General features: G+C 38.7%; 1 pseudogene; it reads right to left on the bottom strand.

The window, feature by feature from the left end:
- Window positions 1-488: 488 nt before the first annotated feature.
- On the bottom strand, window positions 489-21,677 carry LOC138846913 (constitutive coactivator of PPAR-gamma-like protein 1 pseudogene; annotated as a pseudogene).
- Window positions 21,678-23,245: the final 1,568 nt, after the last annotated feature.

Raw genomic sequence — 23,245 nt, forward strand, 5'->3', positions numbered from 1 at the left:
CAGTTGTGATTTTATCAAGTGTTTCATAATAACTAATTTTGATGGCATATACTTTTTTTGCATTATCATAGAAAAAATTGTGGAGGCAGGCATTGTAGCATAATGGATTAAATTGCCATGTGGCAAGACAACATCTCATATGGGCACTGGTTCAAATCCTGGTTGCCCCAGTTCCAATCTGTCTCCCTGCTAATGAGCTTGGGAAGGCAGCAGAGGACAGTCCAAGTCCTCGGTCCCTGTTCCCATGTGAGAGACCTGGATAAATCTCCTGCCTCCTGTATTTGAACTGGTACAGCTTTGGCCATTTTAGCCACTTGAGGGAATGAATATCCTTCTCTACTTCTGCCTTTCAAAAAATTAAATAAATATTTTTAACTTTTATTTAATGAATATAAATTTCCAAAGTACAGCTTATAGATTACAATGGCTTCACCCCCCCATAAATTCCCTCCTACCAGCAACCCTCCCCTTTCCCACTCCCTCTCCCCTTCCATTCACATCAAGATTCATTTTCGATTCTCTTTATATACAGAAGATCAGTTTAGCATATATTAAGTAAAGATTTCAACAGTTTACACCCACATAGAAACACAAAGTGAAAACTACTGTTTGAGTACTAGTTATAGCATTAAATCACAATGTAATACCGCACGGCATGGCTGTGCAGAATTCAACATGGGAAGTGAGATATTCAGCAGACTCATAGAATGGCAGATGTCCTAAATAGCACTCTGGCCTCAGAATCAGCCCTAAAGGCATTCGGATCTGGCTGAAAAGCCCATGAGAGTATTTCAGGCATGGAAAGCCAAGACACTCTGGCAAAAAGATCTCTGTGAGTGAGATCCCAGTGGAAAGAACAGGTCTTCAAAGAAGGAGGTACCTTTCTCTGAAGGGAGGAGAGAACCTCCACTTTGACTATGACCTTGTATAAACAAGATAAGAGTCGGAGAACTCAGAGGGCTTCCATAGCCTTGGAAACTCATGACTGGAGCATAGGGAGATATCTGATGCCATAGACAGGAGTGTCAATTGGTAAAGTCAACAACAGGAGTCACTGTGCACTTACTCCTCATGTAGGATCTCTGTCCTTAATGTGCTGTGCATTGAGATTTAATGCTATAACGAGTACTCAAACAATATATTTCACTTTGTGTTTCTATGTGGGTGCAAACTGTTGAAATCTTTACTTAATGCATACTAAACTGATCTTCTGTAAAAAAAAAAATTATCAATTCCCAACTTGACTCTCACTGGGATTAAACATGACAATAAGTCTGATCTGATTTCATCATCATTTAAAAAAATCATCTATTATTTTTCACTTTATGTTTCTGTGTGGGAGCAAACTGTTGAATTCCTTACTTAATGTATACTAAGCTGATCTTCTGTATATTAAGATATTTGAAAATGAATCTTGATGTGAATGGAAGGGGAGAGGGAGTGGGAAAGGGGAGGGTTGTGGGTGGGAGGGACGTTATTGGGGGGGAGCCATTGTAATCCATAAGTCGTACTTTGGAAATTAATATTCATTAAATAAAAGTTAAAAAATCACAATGTACAGCACATTAAGGACTGAGATCCTACATGAAGATTAAGTGCACAGTGACTCCTGTTGTTGACTTAACAAATTGACACTCTTGTTTATAGCATCAGTAATCATCGTAGACAAGAGTGTCAAAATAAATATTTTTTAAAATTGTTATATCAGTCTATTAATTTGGATAAGCCACCCTTCTAATATCCTAAAGCTACCTTTTTGTTGCCATAATCAAATTGTGATGACATAAAGCTACCTCATGCCATCATAATCAATTTTGATGTCATAAATGACCATTTTATTGTCATAAAACACTGTAATGTGATTCTTCCAACCTTACCCTCCACCCCTTCCTCACACCCACATTCCCACACTTCTTCCTCCTCTCTCTCCTATTCTTATTCTTATTTTTTGCAAAGATCTATTTGTTTTTTAAAAATTTTATTTATTTGAGAGATAGAGTTACAAACAGTTTGTGGGAGAAACAGAGAGAAAGATCTTCCGTCCACTGGTTCACTCCCCAAATGGCTGCAGTGATCAGAGCTGGACCAATCTGAAGCCCCAGGCCATAGCCATAGCAGAGACACTGGATTGGAAAAAGGAGCAGCTGGGACTAGAACTGGTGCCCATAGGGGATGCTGGTGCTGCAGGTGGAGGATTAGCATACTGCACCACAGCACCAGCCCCTCAACTTTATACTCATAAGATTAACCCTACAATATATGAGTTCTACAAATAGTATGAAAAAATTATCCCTTAACAATTGTGACAAGAGCTGTTTAAAACCATTGCATCTAAAAGTGGCAACTTCACTTCTATAGATTACCTTTTAGGTACTCTATTAGTTTCCACAGATCAGGGAGAAAATATGGTATTTGTCCTCTTGTGGCTGGCTTATTTCATTAAGTATAATGGTTTCCAGTTTCATCCATTTTGTTGCATTATTTTAAATCACTGTGTAGTATTCCATAGTGTATATAAAAATAATTTATTTATATAGTCTTTAGTTGATGGACACCTGTGTTGATTCCATATCTTAGCTATTATGAACTGAGCTACAATGACCAAAAACTGCCATCACAATCAATGTGGTTGTCATAAACCATGATAGTCTGTGTAGCCATAATCAGTTGTTATGTGATAAAACAACATTATCATATCATAAACCATTGTGCCATCTTTGTCAACTGTGCTGCCATAAAAATAATATCATGCCCTATTGTGCCATCACAATATGTTGCGATGTCATAAACCAAGGAACCATTGTGAAATCATCAATATTGATGTCATTAAACACCATTGTATGATAATAAAAATTTTGATGTGAAAATCATTTTGTGATAAACCACCATTCTGATGACATAAAACTACCTCTGTGATGTAATAATGTATTGTGTTGTTATAAAAACCATTTTGGCATCATAATCAATTTTGATACCATAACCATCATTGCAATATCAAAGTCAATTGTGGTGCCATAATACCATTGTGATGCCCTATTCAATTGTGATGTCATAGTACATTGTTGTCATAAACTAATGTTGAGATGCCACAAATTATCATTGTCATAAACCAACCATTGTAATATCATAATCAAATTTGAAGTAAAAAATGTTGACATAATCAATTTTGATGTATTAACCATCATTGTGATATTTTAGCCAATTGTGATGATAGAAAACCATTGTGATACCATAATGTGAAGTCATAAAAACATTTTTGATGCCATAAACTAATAGTTAGATGCAATATGCAAAACTTTGTCATATAATAAACCATTTATTATGAACACACAAAAGAACTGACATCATAAACTTATCATTGACACAAACTGAGCACTGTGATGACCTAAACCTTAAATGACACTACAGCCCAAATGGATCTAACAGATATCTATGGAACTTTTCATTCTACACTTAAAGAATTTACATTCTTCTCAGCAGTACATGGAACCTTCTCTAGGATTGACCACATACTAGGCCATAAAGCAAGTCTCAGCAAATTCAAAAGAATTAGAATCATACCATGAAGCTTCTCAGACCATAGGGGAATGAAGTTGGAAATTAGCAACTCAGGAATCCCTAGGGCATATGCAAACACATGAAGATTTAACAACATGCTCCTGAATGAACACTGGGTCATAGAATAAATCAAAAGAGAAATCAAAAATTTTCTGGAAGTAAATGAGTATAACAGCACAACATACCAAAACTTATGGGATACAGCAAAAACAGTTAAGAGGAAAGTTTATAGCAATAGGTGCCTACATCAAGAAATTGGAAAGGCACCAAATAGATGAGCTTTCAGTTCATCTCAAGGATCTAGAAAATCTGCAGCAAACTAGACCCAAATCTAGTAGGAGAAGAGAAATAATTAAAATCAGAGAAGAAATCAACAGGATTGAATCCAAAAAACATTACAAAAAATCAGCCAAACAAGGAGCTGGTGTCTTGAAAAAATAAACAAAATTGACACCCCATTGGCCCAACTAACTAAAAAAAGAAGAGAAAAAACCGAAATCAATAAAATCAGAGATGAAAAAGGAAATGTAACAACAGACACCACAGGAATAAAAAGAATCATCAGAAATTACTACAAGGAATTGTATGCCAGCAAACAGGGAAGTCTATCAGAAATGGATAGATTCCTGGACACATGCAACCTACCTAAATTGAACCAGGAAGACATAGAAAACCTAAACAGACCCATAACTGATACAGAAATTGAAACAGTAATAAAGGCCCTCCCAACAAAGAAACGCCCAGGACCAGATGGATTCACTGCTGAATTCTACCAGACATTTAAAGAAGAACTAACTCGAATTCTTCTCAAACTATTCAAAACAATCGAAAAAAGAGGGAATCCTCCCAAATTCTTTCTATGAAGTCAGCATCAACTTAATCCCTAAGCCTGAAAAAGATGCAGCATTGAAAGAGAATTACAGACCAATATCCCTGATGAACATAGACACAAAAATCCTCAATAAAATTCTGGACAATAGAATGCAGCAACACATCAGTAAGATCATCCTCCCAGAGCAATTGTGATTTATCCCTGGTATGCAGGGATGGATCAATGTTCACATTAACAGACTGAAGAAGAAAAACCATATGATTATCTCAATAGACACCGAGAAAGCATTCGATAAAATACAACACCCTTTCATGATGAAAACTCTAAGCAAACTGGGTTTGGAAGGAACATTCCTCAATACAATCAAAGCAATCTATGAAAAACCCACAGCCAACATCCTATTGAATGGGGAAAAGCTGGAAGCATTTCCACTGAGATCTGGTACCAGACAGGGATGCCCACTCTCACTACTGCTATTCCATATAGTTCTGGAAGTTCTAGCCAGAGCTGTTAGGCAAGAAAAATAAATTAAAGGGATACAAATTGGGAAGGAAGAACTCATACTATCCCTCTTTTCAGATGCTATGATTCTTTATTTAGGGGACCCAAAGAACTCTACTAAGAGATTATTGGAACTCATAGAAGATTTTGGCAAAGTAGCAGGGTATAAAATCAATGCACAAAAATCAACAGCCTTTGTATACACAGGCAATGCCATGGCTGAGGAAGAACTTCTAAGATCAATCCCATTTACAATAGCTACAAAAATGATCAAATACCTTGGAATAAACTTAACCAAGGATGTTCAAGATCTCTATGATGAAAATTATAAAACCTTAAAGAAAGAAATAGAAGAGGATACCAAGAAATGAAAAATCTTCCATGCTCATGGATTGGAAGATCAATATCATCAAAATGTCCATTCTCCCAAAAGCAATTTATAGATTCAATATGATACCAATCAAAATAACACAGACATTCTTCTCAGATCTAGAAAAAATGATGCTGAAATTCATATGGAGTCACAGGAACCTAGAATAGTTAAAGCATTCTTGTACAACAAAAACAAAGCCTGAGGCATCACAATACCAGATTTGAGGATATACTACAGGGCAGTTGTTATCAAAACAGCATGGTACTGGTACAGAAACAGATGGATAGACCAATGGAACAGAATAGAAACACCAGAAATCAACCCAAACATCTACAGCCAACTCATATTTGATCAAGGATCCAAAACCAATCCCTGGAGTAAGGACAGTCTATTCAATAAATAGTGCTGGGAAAACTGGATTTCCACGTGCAGAAGCATGAAGCGAGACCCCTTCCTTTCACCTTACACAAAAATCCACTCAACATGGATTAAAGACCTAAATCTACGTCCTGACACCATTAAGTTATTAGAGAACATTGGAGAAACCCTTCAAGATATTGGCACAGGCAAAAAATTTCTGGAAAAGACCTGGGAGGCACAGGCAGTCAAAGCCAAAATCAACTATTGGGATTGCATCAAATTGAGAAGTTTCTGTACTGCAAAAGAAACAGTCAGGAAAGTGAAGAGGCAACTGACAGAATGGGAAAAAGTGTTTGTAAACTATGTAACAGATAAAGGGTTAATAACCAGAATCTACAAAGAGATCAAGAAACTCCACAAAAACAAAACCAACAACTCATTTAAGAGATGGGACAAGGACCTCAATAGACATTTTTCAAAAGAGGAAATACAAATGGCCAACAGGCACATGAAAAAATGTTCAAGATCGTTAGCAATCAGGGAAATGCAAGTCAAAACCACAATGAGGTTTCACCTCACCCCAGTTAGAATGGCTCACATGCAGAAATCTACCAACAACAGATGCTGGTGAGAATGTGGGGAAAAAGGGACACTAACCCACTGTTGGTGGGAATGCAAACTGTTTAAGCCACTATGGAAGTCATTCTGGACATTCCTCAGAAATCTGAAGATAACCCTACCATACAACCCAGTTATCCCACTCCTTGGAATTTACCCAAAGGAAATGAAATTGGCAAACTAAAAAGCAGTCTGCACCTTAATGTTTATTGCAGCTCAATTCACAATAGCTAAGACCTGGAATCAACCCAAATTCCCATCAACAGTAGACTGGATAAAGGAATTATGGGACATGTACTCTATAGAATACTATACAGCAGTAAAAAAAAATCCAGTCATTTGCAACAAAATGGAGGAATCTGGAAAACATTATGCTGAGTGAATAAGCCAGTCGCAAAGGGAAAAATATCATATGTTCTCCTTGATCAGTGACAACTAATCAATCACCAAAAAGGAAACCTGTTGAAGTGAAAGGGACACTATGAGAAACCGTGACTTGATCAGCCATTGTCATCACTGTTGATGTACAATTTAATACTTTATCCCTTTTAGTATTTTTTGTTCTAGATAATACTATTGGTTAAACTCTGTAATTAACACATAATTATTCTTAGGTGTTTAAATTTAACTGAAAAGTGATCCCTGTTAAATATAAGAGTGGGAATAAGAGAGGAAGGAGATGTACAATTTGGGACATGTTCAATCAGACTTGCCCCAAATGGTGGAGTTAGAAATGTGCCAGGGTATTCCAATTCAGTCCCATCAAGGTGGCATGTACCAATGCCATCTCACTAGTCCAAGTGATCAGTTTCAGTTCATAATTGATCATAATAATAGGATTAAAAGTCAAAGGGATCACACAAACTTGACTAGTGTCTGCTAATACTAGCTGATAGAATCAAAAAGGGAGAGAACGATCCAACATGGGAAGTGGGATACACAGCAGACTCATAGAATGGCAGATGTCCTAAACAGCACTCTGGCCTCAGAATCAACACTTAAGGCATTCAGATCTGGCTGAAGAGCCCATGAGAGTATTTTAGGCATGGAAAGCCAAGATGCTCTGGCAAAAAAAAAAAAAGTTTCCCAAATGAAAGATCTCTGTGAGTGAGATCCCAGTGGAAAGAATGGGGCCATCAAAGAAGGAGGTACCTTTCTCTGAAAGAAGGAGAGAATTTCCACTTTGACTACGACCTTGTCTAAGTAAGATCAAAGTCAGCGAACTCAAAAGTCTTCCATAGCCTTGGCAACTCATGACAAGAGCCTAGGGAGATTTTGATGCCATAAACAAGAGTGTCAAATTATTAATTCAACAACAGGAGTCACTGTGTACTTACTCCTCAAGTAGGATCTCTGTCCTTAATGTGTTGTTCATTGTGATTTAATGCTATAACTAGTACTGAAACAGTATTTTACACTTTTTGTTTCTGTGTGGGTGCAAACTGATGAAATCTGTACGTAATATATACTAAATCAATCTGCTGTATGTAAAGATAATTGAAAATGAATCTTGCTGTGAATGGAATGGGATAGGGAGTGGGAGATGGGAGGGGTGCGGGTGGGAGGGAAGTTGTGGGGGAGAAAAAGTCATTGTAATCCGTAAGCTGGATTGGAAATGTATATTCACTAAATAAAATTTATATTTACTAAATAAAAGTTTAAAAAAAGAAAAAAATGCATTTTAAGTCCATAAGACCATTGTGATTTAACATACCATTGTGTTATCATAATCAATTGGGTGTTATTCATTGTGACATCATAAAAATCCACATTGCAGTGTTACAGTAAATCATGATGTCATATAAAGGAGTATTGTGATGCCATAATACCATGTGTTGTCATAAAGCCATTTTAATCCATAAACCTGCATTATGATATTGTGATTAACTGTGTTGTCACAAATCAGTTTTGAAGTCATAAAACACAACTGTGATTTTTTACAGTTAATTGCGGTGTCAACACCATTGTAAAATGAACTAAAATTGTGATGTCATAAAGTATAATGTCAAAGTATATACCTTTATGACATCATGTTCAACTTAGTATCTAAACCGTAATTTTCATGTCATAAACCTACTATTGTGATTTAATTATCAATTGTGATGTCATAGCAACATTTGAAATATAAATTCACCATTGTGGATGTCATAGTCTGCTGTCAAGCCATAAGTTATAATTGTGATATCACCAACTGTGATGTCAGAGACCCATATTGAAATGCATTAAATCAACCAACATTATGTCATAATTCAATGTGATGTCATAATTAAATGTGGGTTCCTAATACCATTATGAAATCATGAATCTATTGTCAAGTCTTAATAAATTATATCATAAGCTAACATTAAAATGTTATATTAAAAGATGATGTCAAAAAACTATTGTGAGCCCAAAATCTATTGTGGTGACAAAACCATTATGATTCTTTAAAGCTATGATTGCCATGGTATAAAAAGGTGTGATGTAAATATAATTATGGTATTAAAATAAACTATGATGTCATAATCATCATTGAGATGTCATACGCCAATAATGTGATGCCTTAAATATATCACCATGATGTTATAAACCAACCTCTGTTGTTGTAGTTATGTGTGAAGCCATCAAAGCATTGCAGTATCAACTATTGAGATACAATAATCAACTAATGGCATAAATCACAATTCTGATTATGTAAAACACAATTGCAGTGTCACAAATTATCCTTTTTGATGTCAGAATAAATTATAACATAATTCACATTATGATGTCATAATCAATAATGATATTGTAAAAATCACTGATGCCTAAACCAATATTGTGAATCCATAAAATAACCACTGTAATGTCAGCAGCTGTTTCTTCTGATGTCATAATCAACGATGTAGCCAAAAACCACTGATTTCATAAAAATATAACTGTTACATCATAATTGTGATGTTTTAAACCACTATTGTTATGGCATAAGCAATTGTGATATCATGAAAGCCTTGTGATGTCATAATCAATGGAGATGTGATAAAACAAGATTGTTTTACCATAATCCTACCACTGTTACATTATCAATCTAATAACATGAGCCACTATATGTTGTCATAAAACCATTGTGATATAATAAGCAAAGGAAAAATTACAAGAACCAATGTACTATAATGAAAATACCACTGTATTCTCATAATCATTTGTGATGCCATAATGAAAATCTTGATATCATAGTCAACTGTGAAACAGAAAAGCCATTGATGTCATGATCCAACATTTTAATTGCACAAAAAAAGTGTTGTCATTATTGATCAACTGTAAAGTCATAATGCCATTGCAATATCACAGACCTACTATTATTATGTCATATCAATTATAATGCAATAAACACTATTAGAGTATCATCAATTGTGATTTCATATACAGCATTGTGATTTCACAAGCCCACCACCATGATGTCATAATCAATGGTGAAGTCATAAAGCATTCTGAATTCATAAATTTATCATTGTGCAATAATCAATTCTGAAGTCATAAACCACCTTTATATTGTATAATCAATAATGTTATAATAAATTTTGATGACAGAAAAAACAATCTGTTATGATGACATAAGTTCAATTGTGATGTCATAAAGCTATGTTGTCATGTCATAATCAATTGTGATGTCATAAAGATGATTTCAGAAACAAATGTGATGCCATAAACCAAGCATGGTGATGTCATATCCAACAACTGTCATATTTTAATGAACTCTGAAATAATAAAATCATTATGACATTAAGAGGAAATACAATCATTATGAAGTTTCAATTGATGTCATGGTATCATTGTAAATTCAAATCTATTTTGATGACATAAAAACCATTATAATCTCATAAACCTATGATTTCTATTCCATAATCAATTGTATTGTAAAAATCATTGAGATATCATAATCAATTGTGAAGTCATGTTAATCATTGTGATGTCCTAATGAATTCAGATTAATAAAATACAATGTGATATAAATATTGTGGTGTTATAACATGAAAACATAAAAATTGTGACTTCATAAATCTATTATTGTAACATCAAAATGTTATTGTGAAAGCAAAATAACGTGATAACCTTAGACACGATTGTTATGTCATAAGCTACCATTGTCATAATCATTGATGTTGTCATTAAATCCCTTCTGAAATTGTAATCAATTTTGATGTAGTAAACCATAATTTTGACATTGCAGTGTTAAAACTGTGATGTCATAATTGTGAAGTTATAGAAAAATTGGAACCTTGTAATCTTTCCACTTTGATGTAATTGTACATAAAAGTACCATTGGGCTATCATAATCAAATACAATGTCCTAAAACAACTGTGAATTCAAAATCATTGTGATTAAAATCAACTGTCATTGTCACAATCAATTGTGGAGTCACAGAGGCTCACAACATCAAAATCAGTCTGGTTATATAAACCATATTGTGATATCATAAGCCTACCACTCTGTCATAATGAACTATGAACTCACAAAAACTATTGCAATTCAAAATCAATTGTGATTTAATACAACCACAATTGTTCTGTAATGATAAAATGTGAAGTCCTAACTGTACATGTTAAATACATGTTAAAAATCAACTTCAAAGGGATGGTGCTGTGGCATGGCAGGTAAAGCCACCACCTGCAGTGCCAGCATCCCATATGGGCCCTGGTTTGAATCTCAGCTGCTCTACTTTCAATCCAGCTCTTTGCTATAGCCTGGGAAAGCAGTGGAAAGTGGAATGTCCTTGGGCTCCTGCATCTGAGTGGATGACCTCAAGGAAGATCCTGGCTCCTGGCTTTGAATCAGCATAGCTCGGGCCATTGCAGCCAGATGGGGAGTGAACCAGTGAATGAAAGACCTCTCTTCTTCTTCTTCTTCTTCTTCCTCCTTCTCCTCCTCCTCCTCCTCCTCCTCCTCCTCTTCTTCTTCTTCTCTCTCTGCCTCTCCTTCTCTGTGCAACTATGACTTTCAAATGAATACATAAATAAATCTTTAAAAATCGGGGCTTTAGTGGGTAAAGCCACTGCCTGCAGTTCTGGCATCCCATATGGGCACTGGTTCAAGTCCCAGCTTCTCCACTTCTGATCTGGCTTTCTGCTATGGCCTGGGAAAGCAGTAGAAGATGGCCCAAGTCCTTGGGCCCCTGCACCCTCATGAGAGACCCAGGAAAAGCTCCTGGCTCCTGGCTTCAGATCAGTGCAGCTCTGGACATTTCAGCCAATTGGGGAGTGAACCACTGGATGGAAGACCCCTCACTCTTTCTGCCTCTCCTTCTATTTCTGTGAACTCTTCCAAATGAATAAATAAATCTTTAAAAAAACTGATGTGATGTCATATACCAATATTATGGTAAGATAAACCAATATTATGATATCACAAACCAACTACTGTGATGTAAAATTTTGATATATCATAAACTTTCATCATGATGTCTCATGGTAATCAATTGCAATGTCATTAAAAATCATGATGTTCATGGTGATGTTAAAATATATTTTGATGTAATAAATAAACCTAACATTCTTTCTATGAATTCAGCATCACCTTAATTCCTAAGCCAACAAAAGATGCAGCATTGAAAGAGAATTACAGACCAACATCCCTGATGAACATAGACGCAAAAATCCTCAATAAAATTCTGGACAATAGAATGCAACAACACATCAGAAAGATCATCCACCCAGACCAAGTGGAATTTATCCCTGGTATGCAGGGATGGTTTAATGTGCACAAAACAATCAATGTGATACACCACACTAACAGACTGCAGAAGAAAAACCATATGATTATCTCAATAGACACCAAGAAAGCATTTGATAAAATACAACACCCTTTCATGATGAAAACTCTAAGCAAACTGGGTTTGGAAGGAACATTCCTCAATACAATCAAAGCAATCTATGAAAAACCCACAGCCAACATCCTATTGAATGGGGAAAAGCTGGAAGCATTTCCACTGAGATCTGGTACCAGACAGGGATGCCCACTCTCACTACTGCTATTCCATATAGTTCTGGAAGTTCTAGCCAGAGCTGTTAGGCAAGAAAAATAAATTAAAGGGATACAAATTGGGAAGGAAGAACTCATACTATCCCTCTTTTCAGATGCTATGATTCTTTATTTAGGGGACCCAAAGAACTCTACTAAGAGATTATTGGAACTCATAGAAGATTTTGGCAAAGTAGCAGGGTATAAAATCAATGCACAAAAATCAACAGCCTTTGTATACACAGGCAATGCCATGGCTGAGGAAGAACTTCTAAGATCAATCCCATTTACAATAGCTACAAAAACGATCAAATACCTTGGAATAAACTTAACCAAGGACGTTAAAGATCTCTATGATGAAAATTATAAAACCTTAAAGAAAGAAATAGAAGAGGATACCAAGAAATGAAAAATCTTCCATGCTCATGGATTGGAAGATCAATATCATCAAAATGTCCATTCTCCCAAAAGCAATTTATAGATTCAATGCAATACCAATCAAGATACCGAAGACCTTCTTCTCAGATCTGGAAAAAATGATGCTGAAATTCACATGGAGACACAGGAGACCTCGAATAGCTAAAGCAATCTTGTACAACAAAAACAAAGCCGGAGGCATCACAATACCAGATTTGAGGACATACTACAGGGCAGTTGTAATCAAAACAGCATGGTACTGGTTCAGAAACAGATGGATAGACCAATGGAACAGAATAGAAACACCAGAAATCAACCCAAACATCTACAGCCAACTCATATTTGATCAAGGATCCAAAACCAATCCCTGGAGTAAGGACAGTCTATTCAATAAATGGTGCTGGGAAAATTGGATTTCCACGTGCAGAATCATGAAACAAGATCTCTACCTTTCACCTTACACAAAAATTCAATCAACCTGGATTAAAGACTTAAATCTATGACCTGACACCATCAAATTATTAGAGAGCATTGGAAAAACCCTGTAAGATATAGGTACCGGCAATGACTTCTTGGAAAACACCCCAGAAGCACAGGCAGTCAAAGCCAAAATCAACTATTGGGATTGCATCAAATTGAGAAGTTTCTGTACTGCAAAAGAAACAGTCAGGAGAGTGAAGAGACAACTGACAGAATGGGAAAAAATATTTGCAAACTATGCAACAGATAAAGGGTTAATAACCAGAATCTACAAAGAGATCAAGAAACTCCACAACATGAAAACAAACAACCCAATTAAGAGATGGGCCAAGGACCTCAATAGACATTTTTCAAAAGAGGAAATACAAATGGCCAACAGGCACATGAAAAAATGTTCAAGATCGTTAGCAATCAGGGAAATGCAAATCAAAACCACAATGAGGTTTCACCTCACCCTGGTTAGAATGGCTCACATGCAGAAATCTAACAACAGATGCTGGTGAGGATGTGGGGAAAAAGGGACACTAACCCACTGTTGGTGGGAATGCAAACTGTTTAAGCCACTATGGAAGTCAGCCTGGAGATTCCTCAGAAATCTGAAGATAACCCTACCATTCAACCCAGTCATCCCACTCCTTGGAATTTACCCAAAGGAAATGAAATTGGCAAACAAACAAGCTGTCTGCACATTAATGTTTATTGCAGCTCAATTCACAATAGCTAAGACCTGGAACCAACCCAAATTCCCATCAACAGTAGACTGGATAAAGGAATTATGGGACATGTACTCCATAGAATACTATACAGCAGTCAAAAACAATGAAACCCTGTCATTTTCAACAAGATGGAGGAATTTGGAAAACATCATGTTGAGTGAATTGAGCCAGTCCCAAAGGGACAAATATCATATGTTCTCCCTGATCGGCAACTACTAACTGAGCACCAAGGGGGAAACTTGTTGAAATGAAATGGACACTATGAGAAACAGTGACTTGATCAGCTCTTGTCCTGACTGTTGATGTACAATGTAATACTTTATCCATTTTAGTATTTTTTTGTTCTAGTACCATTGGTTGAACTCTGTAATTAACACACAATTATTTTAGGTGTTTAAATTTTAACTGAAAAGTGGTCCCTGTTAGGAATTTGGAAAACATTATGCTGAGTGTAATAAGCCAATCCCAAAGGGACAAATACCACTTGTTCTGCTTGATAGGTGACAACTAGCTGAGCACCAAAAAGGAAACCTGTTAAAGTGAAATGAACACTATGAAACGGTGACTTGATCAGCCCTCACCCTGACTGTTGATGAGCAACTTGATATGTTATCCCTCTTAGTATTTTATTTTGTTTGTTCTACTTAATACTTTTGGTTGAATACTGTAATCAATACACAATTCTTCTTAAGTGCTGAAACTTAACTGAAAAGTGATCACTGTTAAATATAAGAGTGGGAATAAGAGAGGGAAGAGATGTGCAATTCGGGACATGCTCAAGCTGACTTACCTCAAACGGTAGAGTTAGAAATATACCAGGGGATTCCAATTCAATCCCATCGAGGTGGCACGTACCAATGCCATCTCACTAGTCCCAGTGATCAAGTTCTGTTCACAGTTGATCATAATGATAGGACTAAGAACCAAGGGATCACATAAACAAGAATAGTGTCTGCAAATACTAGCTGATAGAATAAAAAAGGGAGAGAATGGTCCAACATGGGAAGTGAGATACACAGCAGACCCATAGAATGGCAAATGTCCTAAACAACACTCTGGCCTCAGAATCAGCCCTTAAGGCATGCGGATCCGGCTGAAATGCCCATGAGAGTATTTCAGGCATGGAAAGCCAAGACACTCTGGGGAAAAAAAAAAAGAAGACCTAAATGAAAGATCTCTGTGAGTGAGATCCCAGTGGAAAGAATGGGTCATCAAAGAAGGAGGTACCTTTCTCTGAAGGGAGGAGAGAACTTCCACTTTGACCATGGCCTTGTCTAAAAATGATGAGAGTCAGTGAACCCAGGGGGCTTCCATAGCCTTGGCAGCTCATGACAAGAGCCTAGGGTGATTACTGATGCCATAAACAAGAGTGTCAATTTGTTAAGTCAACAACAGGAGTCACTGTGCACTTACTCCTCATGTAGGATCTTTGTCCTTAGTGTGCTGTACATTGAGATTTAATGCTCTAACTAGTACTCAAACAGTATTTTTCACTTTATGTTTCTGTGTGGGAGCAAACTGTTGAAATCTTTACTTAATGTATGCTAAACTGATCTTCTGTATATAAAGAGAAATGAAAATGAATCTTGACATGAATGGAAGGGGAGAGGGAGTGGGAAAGGGGAGGGTTGCAGGTAGGAGGGACGTTATGGGGGGGAAGCCATTGTAATCCATAAGCTGTACTTTGGAAATTTATATTCATTAAATAAAAGTTTGAAAGTAAAATATATATATATATATATATTTTGATGTAATAAATAATCCTAACATTGTGATGTCATATTCAGTTGTGATGTAATAAAATAATTGTAGTGTCATAAGCTTTCCATTGTTTATTCATAATTATGGTGTCCTAAACCATGATAGTGATGTATAAAACCACTATTGTGATATCATATCAATTCTGATATCATGAACCATCATTGAATTATGATCAAAAAATCTCTGTGGTCATAATATATTGTGATAAACTTTCATTGTAGTGTCATAATACAAACCATGGTAATGTTAAAATCAATTGTGATATTATAAATCTACAGGAAAAATGATGCTTGAATTCATGTAAACATGAGACCCCAAATATATGAAACAATTTTAAACAACAAGGATAATACCATATTTCAAGACATACCACAGGGTGGTTATATATTATATATAAAAAGCCTGGTACTGGCACAATAAACATATCCTGGCTGGCTTTGAGGAGCTTGGACTGGAAGAGCTTCCCATCAAAATTCATCCATGGACAATAGTGCTCCCAGGGGATGGGGTGTCCACACGCGTCATTTATGAATAGTGCCATGTCCACCCCACTCATGAAGAGAGCTGACAGTTGAATCCCTTGGGGGTCAAGGTTCTCAATCTTGAGCTCCTGTAGCTGATCTGGCTCATAGAGCTTGGGGAACAGCGACTGGGTCAGGAAGGCATTTAGTTCCTGATGCTGCAGTATTCAAGCTCCTGGCCACTGCACCATATACTGTAAGACACAGCAGAGCACCATGAGGTGGGTGGGCACTTTGGCAGGGTTCAGCATGGCAGGAGTGTTTGACCGCATGCAGGCAGGAAGGCCCTCATCCTGCGGTTCTTGTCCTCCACTGCCTTGCCCAGCCAAAGCCTCTTCAAGTAGGGCAGGTACATTCCCTGAAGGCCAGGGCTTCCATCAGTTCTGGAGTTTGAGGAGACTTCCCTTTCTAAGCTGCCCATCCCTTAATGATCACCGGCGAGAATTCTGATGGAAGTCTGTTCTTTCTAAAAGCAAGTCTCTCAGTTTTTTTTCTGCTTTCTGCCAAGCTTAACAGGACTCTGTAAACATACTGATGAACTGGCCTATAGAGAAGGGTGGCCAGAGTCAGGTCTTTGTTGGCTTCATTTTCAATAGAAACAGCAATTTTGATTTCACCCTTGGTCATGACATGGAAGATGCAGGGGTACATCAGCCCCTTCTTGTGCCTGTGCTCAGCCACTCTTAGCACCTCAGGTGCAATAGGGGCAGGGGAGGGGTAGTGATGTCCATGTGGTTCCTGGTGGGCATCAACAGGAGCCACAGGTTCAGCTGGACTGTGCCCATCTGACTCCCTTTGCATTACACTGTCTGGCTTCCTGAAGAGGCAGTGGGTGAACTTTCTGCCTTTGGTCTCCTGCATCCCCCCATGCCTGAGGTTCTGCATGGCTTCCTGTCTTCTCCCAGCCAATCTTATTCCCGCTGATGTGGTTTGTTGCCCCTGCACTGCCCTCATCACTGTCTGAAGATGATGAAGTGGAAGAACTAGGGAAGTAGGTAGAATCCACATGGTTGGGGCTGCCACCCTGGGCTGGATTAATGGGTGAGGAGCGCTCATACAGCAGCATATGCTTCCCCTCATGCAGAATGTTGCTGTAGCTGTTCTGTTCCACCAGGGCCTTCCCGCTCCTGTCCAGACCATAGGGGTATGATCCCTGGCCCGGGGTGCCCCCTGGGACAGGCACCTGTGGGGCCATGGGCTTCACTTGCATAGAGGTCTGTGGAATGTTGAGCTTCTGAGGGGAACATAGGGCAGCAGCATCACAAGAAATTTTGGATTTGGTCCGTCTAAGTAATGTGGTGGGTGAAATGACACAGGCTTAGTAGTTGCTGAGTAATATCTAATTGCTCTCTTAAATCAAGTAACTTTGTCACCTGCTCTAGACTATTAGTGCTGGAAAACATCTTTAGCTATGGCATCCAGGTCAGAGCTGTCCTGAATGTTGTGGATGTAGTCGGAGACAGCTGTGCTCACTACGTCACAGGGTGGCAAGACCAGCTGCTGGGCCTGGACCTTTAGTGAGGCTAGTGGATGTTCAGGACCTAGCAGATTCCAATGAAATGATGCCAGATCCTCATCAGGTAGAATGTGATTTCCTAGCAGAGAAGCAAAAACACGAAACGGTTTGGATTCAGGTCTAGCTGCTTGGCAATCTCGTACATCAGGTACTGGCTCATGGTAAGGCTCTTTCCCTTGCAGCTCAGTTTGAGAGCATGGGCACTGAAGTAACAAGGGATGTTGCACAGGGCATAGTGAGAGTCCTATGCCACCAGGCCGTGGAAGCCATTCTCTCTGCAGAAGCCAATCACCTCCTGATGGTTATCCTCAATGCTCTGTGCGACCTTGACATGGAAGCGGATGAGCACCAGGCAGATGCAGTGGGCCATGCAGAGGGGCAGCAGGAACCAGACCTTGGGTGGCAGCTTATGATCTGCTGCACCATCTGGCACTCATTGCCCTGCCACTTGACCCACTCCTGCAGCTGCATCTTCTCCAGCATGCCATTGAAGAACACCAGCAGCTCGATGTTGCCCCTAGAGTAGGCCTTGGCCAGCACCTCTAGGTAGCTGAGCATGTGGCTCCACTGGCTGCCGCTAACCCAGTCAGTGTAGAAGCGCTGTATAGGCAATGCAGGCAGTCATTCGCATTCACAGGCAAGCAAAGCAGGGTCTGTGGGGGCTGCTGCCACCCACCGCCCACCAAGCTGCCCTGGGCCAGCTTCTGCAGCTCCACTGGCACCACAGCGCTCTGGCAGTGCTTGTCGATGTAGTCCTGGAAGCCCTGCATGCCCATGGCAGCAGGGCCCTGGCACAGTGGTGGCAGCCTCTAGGCCAGGCTGGGGTAGGTTGGGGTGTGCTCATGGCTGCCATGGCAGCCATGTGTTACCGCCTCCCTGGGCCAAGTCTGGGAGGGACCTGCTGCTACCGCTGCTGCCACACTGATAGGCCAGGCAGGCAGGCAGGAGGGGACTATTATAGACTTGATCTTCTGTGCATAAAGGTAATTGAAAGTAGATCTTTGGATAAAATAAAATGGGAGTGAGGGAGAGGGGAAAGGTAGAATGGTAAATATCACTATAGTCTTAAAGCTGAATATATGAAGTACATGAAATCTGTGCCTTTTATTTTTTTAAAAAGTAAAAAAGTAGAATAAATCAATCAATCTCAACAATCAGTCTCCAGTTCAAATCATTGGACGAGTGAATTTAATTATAACTCATAGACTCTCAATAAAGCTTTGTTTATTCTTTCTAATTGAGACTGACAGGGGGCAAATTGCTGGAATAATCAAATTAGGATACAAGAGATGTTTGTGTCTCTAGAACGACAATGCAATATAAAAGTCATGTTAACATTTCTTTTTTTTTAAAGAAATTTTTTTATTTTTTATTTTTTTTATTTTTATTTATTTATTTATTTTTTTGACAGGCAGAGTGGACAGTGAGAGAGAGAGACAGAGAGAAAGGTCTTCCTTTGCCGTTGGTTCACCTTCCAATGGCCGCCGCGGCCAGTGTGCTGCGGCCGGCGCACCGCGCTGATCCGATGGCAGGAGCCAGGTACTTCTGGTCTCCCATGGGGTGCAGGGCCCAAGCACTTGGGCCATCCCCCACTGCACTCCCTGGCCACAGCAGAGAGCTGGCCTGGAAGAGGAGCAACCGGGACAGAATCTGGCGCCCCGACCGGGACTAGAACCCAGTGTGCCGGCGCCGCAAGGCGGAGGATTAGCCTAGTGAGCCGCGGCGCCGGCCTAAAAGTCATGTTAACATTTCACCATGGATGGACTTACAGTCAAATCACATGCTTTTCTTGCATGAAACAAGAAGGGTTTTGCTGATCATTTATTATTCATTGTGGATACAAATTTAAGGCTGATAATGTGGGACCAACATTGTAGTGCAGTAGATAAAGCCACCACCTGCAATGCCAGCATAAAATATGAGCACCAGTTTGAGTACTGGATGCTTCACTTCTGATCCAGCTCCCTGCAAATGTACCCAGGAAATCAGTGGAAGATAGGCTCCTGCACCCAAGTGAGAGAATCAGAAGAATCCCCTGGCTCTTGGCCTTGGTCTGCCCCAGCCCTGGCTGTTACAGCCATTTGGGGAGTGAACCAGTAGATGGAAGATATTCTCTCTCTCTCTCTCTCTCTCTCTCTCTCACACACACACACACACACACACGCACTGCCTTTAAAATAAATAAAAATAGCTTAAAACACTTATGATGCAGAACATTAACTGGGGGGAAATAAGCAAAAATGCACCTAAGTGGTTCCCAGTTTGTACCTGTAAAATAGACTCATAAAAATCATATGAAAGTACCCTCAAAAATTTGTTGAAAATGGAATTCAAAGATAAGTTCATTTTGGTAAAAATATTTTTAAATATATACATAGTTTTTTTTAATAATATGCACTTCCATAAACTTTTTACAGACCCTTCATACATAAGAAAAAGAAAAGGAAACAAATATTTATGTAGAATAGTGGGCCTAAAAAACTTGAGTGTAGAGCTGAGGTTTCAACTTCTTTACAGAGGTTTTCAACACTGACAGGAGAAGCCCAAATGGACAATTTTCCTTATTATCTCCTTTCAGTGTCAGGTGAAATTTCCTCATACACACTTTCACTGAGGATGTAGCCATTTGATGGTGTTGGCTTTAGCAGCTGTCTCATTTCCCATTAAAGCCCAGAAGCTACAGGGATGTATTTTACCTCCATATGGCTGGTAAAATCCAGTCCTCTGAGTAATGGAAGACAACAAAGAAAAAGAAGACTGTCTCTCCCTGCAGCTTCCTGTTCTTATTTTTATTTAAAATTTTTATTTATTTATTTTCATTGTATTTGAAAAGCAGATTGACTGAGAGATGAGGGGAGGAGATCGTCCATATGCTGGTTCACTTCCCAGGTGCCTGCAACAGCTGGGACTAGACCAGGCTAAAGCCAGGAGCCCCGAACTCAACCCAAGTCACCAAATGGGTGACAGGGACCCAGGTAGTTGAGGCATCAGCTGTTGCTTCCCTGGGTGTGCATTAGCAAGAAGCTAGAATCAGAACCAGAGCTAGTACTCAAAGTCAGGCACTCAGATATAGGATGCAGGTGCCCCAAGTAGCAGCTTACCTGCTTTTCCAAATGCCCTCATTCCTCTTCTCTGACTCCAGAGAAACCCTTTAAACTCAGCAATGCTTTTAAAAGGATATTTAATATACTTAACCCCAATGCATTAAATGAATTGTAATTGAAACTTTTTCAGATTATCTAAATTATTAAATTGCTAGAAAGGTAAGTACTCCCCCAAAATATTAAATATAAGATTACTTAATAAATATACATGTTAGCTCTTCATTTAAAATAACAGAAATGAATCTGTATAGTCTCATTTGTTCATGTGATGAATATAAATATATCTAAATATCTGTGTGTCAGGGGCTGATGCTATGGTGTAGTAGGCTGGGCCTCAGCCTGCAATACCTGCATCCCATTTGTGCACTGGTTTTTGTCCTGGCCACTCTTCCAATTTAGCTCTTTGCTATGGCCTGGAAAGGCAGCTGAAGATGGTCCAGGTGCTTGGCCCTCTGCACCTGTGTGGGGGACCCGAAAGAAGCCCCTTGGCTCCTGGCTTTAGATCGATCCAGTTCTGACTGTTGCAGCCATTCAGGAAGTGAGCCAGTGGATGCAGTATATCTCTGTCTCTCCATCTCTTTCAAATATATAAATCTTAAAAAAACTTAGAAGTGTGAATACTCAAGCCAAAGCCCAGGATTCTCACTGTAATGTGTGTATGTTTGGTTCTGTATGTGTGCATGAGTCTTTGTAAATGTTTGTGTATGTGTCTGTGCATGTTTATGCATGTGTGTTTGTGTGTATGTTTATTACATATCCACATATAGTTATTGCAATAAAATTTACTGCATAATTCAAAAAATAAATAAATAAAATAGTTGGAAATGGAGGCATTTCCAATGGTAGCTTTTCGTTCTTCTAAGTATGCAAGATAATATCCTTTTCTAATAATTCATGAATGTATAGACCTGTTCCAAATTAAGAAAGTTAATACAGTTATACTCACATATTAACTAAAAGCGCTATACATTATTTTTCTATTTGAATTGATTTTGAAAATGACATTTAAGAGTTTGGTAGAAATAAGAGATCCACAGATGGCATTTAACAACCAGCATTAAACTTACTTATTCACTAACTCCTGCTTTACACAAGTGCAGATCAGATAGTGCCAGATAAACAGTAAGTATTTGATACTAGGCATGGTGCTGGTCATGAATGAGGAGTAAGACTGCTGTTGTTATGCCTTCCAGATGGGCAGTCAATATCAATAAGCACATGAGGGTGTGAGCACAAGTGATAGCTGGTTTGAAAGGTAGAGTTCATATGCAAGGGCACTGAATAATGCAAGAAGCTGTCCTGTATCAAGAGGGTAAAGAAAGACTACAGAAAAGAGTTATGCTCCACTTCAAAATGAATAAGAGTTATTACAGGAAGAAAGGGGTGTAAGTGTGTTCTTCTAAAGGAAACAGAATGGGCAAAAGCTCTGAGGTAGAAGAAATCCATGGTATCATCCTATCAGATATTGTCAGCCAGACTCTAGAGGTTGTTAGGATTTAAATTTTAACTGAAGTGGTCCCTGTTAGGAATTTGGAAAACATTATGCTGAGTGAAATAAGCCAATCCCAAAGGGACAAATACCACTTGTTCTCCTTGATAGGTGACAACTAACTGAGCACCAAAAAGGAAACCTGTTAAAGTAAAATGAACACTATGAGAAACGGTGACTTGATCAGCCCTCACCCTGACTGTTGAAGAGCAGCTTTATATGTTATCCCTCTTAGTATTTTTTTTTGTTTGTTCTACTTAATACTTTTGGTTGAATACTGTAATCAATACACAATCCTTCTTAAGTGCTGAAACTTAACTGAAAAGTGATCACTGTTAAATATAAGAGTGGAAATAAGAGAGGGAAGAGATGTACAATTCGGGACATGCTCAAGCTGACTTACCTCAAACGGTAGAGTTAGAAACATACCAGGGGATTCCAATTCAATCCCATCGAGGTGGCACGTACCAATGCCATCTCACTAGTCCCAGTGATCAAGTTCTGTTCACAATTGATCATAATGATAGGACTAAGAACCAAGGGATCACATAAACAAGAATAGTGTCTGCAAATACTAGCTGATAGAATAAAAAAGGGAGAGAATGGTCCAACATGGGAAGTGAGATACACAGCAGACCCATAGAATGGCAAATGTCCTAAACAACACTCTGGCCTCAGAATCAGCCCTTAAGGCATGCGGATCCGGCTGAAATGCCCATGAGAGTATTTCAGGCATGGAAAGCCAAGACACTCTGGGGAAAAAAAACCTAAATGAAAGATCTCCATGAGTAAGATCCTAGTGGAAAGAATGGGTCATCAAAGAAGGAGGTACCTTTCTCTGAAGGGAGGAGAGAACTTCCACTTTGACCATGGCCTTGTCTAAAAATGATGAGAGTCAGTGAACCCAGGGGGCTTCCATAGCCTTGGCAGCTCATGACAAGAGCCTAGGGTGATTACTGATGCCATAAACAAGAGTGTCAATTTGTTAAGTCAACAACAGGAGTCACTGTGCACTTACTCCT

The sequence above is a fragment of the Oryctolagus cuniculus genome, chromosome 19 (genome assembly GCF_964237555.1).
Source record: "Oryctolagus cuniculus chromosome 19, mOryCun1.1, whole genome shotgun sequence".
In the NCBI taxonomy this organism is placed as follows: Eukaryota; Metazoa; Chordata; class Mammalia; order Lagomorpha; family Leporidae; genus Oryctolagus; species Oryctolagus cuniculus.